We start from the raw sequence: 1,242 nt of genomic DNA on the forward strand, positions 1-1,242 counted from the left end.
ACCTGGTGCTCTATAGACCTGATGGACTCACTGAGATGTCACCCCACCCAATCCACAAATTCCCTGCTGCAAGCCTGCTTCAAGGCAACCCAGTCCCATTTTGTGCTTTCCTTGGGATACAAATTCAACAGCAAACAACAACACTCAGTTTGTGTGGCCCATACAAAGCCTGTATATCTTGGGAGAGACTTTCAGTGGTGGAAAACAAACCGATGCCCATGAGCTACAGTAATTCTTGAACAGATCTCAGGTGTTTGCAAACCTGAGGTGGGCAGTAGCTGGCCTTGCCGTGATCTGAGATTTTTACAGGAAGCCGTAAAGATAGTGCTGGCATGAAAACTGACACTGCAGTGGAAGGGAGAAATCTACTTAATATTTCCAGGAGACTCCCAGGTTCCCTGCACCACCCAACACTCATAACACCCAGAGGCTCTTCCAATTGTGGAGTCTTAGTTGCTCTGTTGTGGTCGAATGACAGCCTCAGGCCTGGAGGCACACTGATCCATTTGCTAAACTTCCCCAGGCCTGGTACTGGGGATAACTGGACCATGACCTACAGTGTTGTCTTTACCACTTACCTATATATCCAGCATAGGCAGAAACCATGTGAGGATCTCTTTGTAGCTCCCAGCAGATAGCCCTGAGCAATCACAGGCAGCAGCTGAACTTGGCCTACTGGGGAGCCCCCTCAAAGTGGCCACAAAACCAATGTACCTGGAGGCTGCCACTGGACCACATCAGAGCAACTACTGACTAGTCCCATAAGTGGTACACACAAAAGGTGGTTGCAACAAGTACACAAGCCTGCTAGGGCAAATCTCATTCAGTGGAGTCAGCCTCCACACAGCAACTCTTACCCTGTGGGTACAACCAATTCCCACAGTTAGTCAGCCCGAGCGTTAATCCCATCCACTGATATACTAACACCAATAAAGGTTTAGCTACAACAGAAGAACGCACACAACCCACACAAAGATCACATCCAGAGCCCCCAGCACATGTATTAGGGAGAGTGTACCACTGAGCCACACAGAACACCTTCCATAGAAGGCCATCTGGCTAAAGCTAAGAGACAAAACAAATCTTCCTAACACATAGAAATGAACACAGAGAAGCTAATAGAAGGAGAAAAGAAACATACCACAGATTAAACAACAGGAGAAAACTCCAGAAAATAAATGAAATGGAGGTAAGTAACCTACTAGAGACAGAGTTCAAAATAATATTTATAAGAATGCTCGC

Source organism: Rousettus aegyptiacus, unplaced genomic scaffold, assembly GCF_014176215.1.
Source record: "Rousettus aegyptiacus isolate mRouAeg1 unplaced genomic scaffold, mRouAeg1.p scaffold_m13_p_9, whole genome shotgun sequence".
In the NCBI taxonomy this organism is placed as follows: domain Eukaryota; kingdom Metazoa; phylum Chordata; class Mammalia; order Chiroptera; family Pteropodidae; genus Rousettus; species Rousettus aegyptiacus.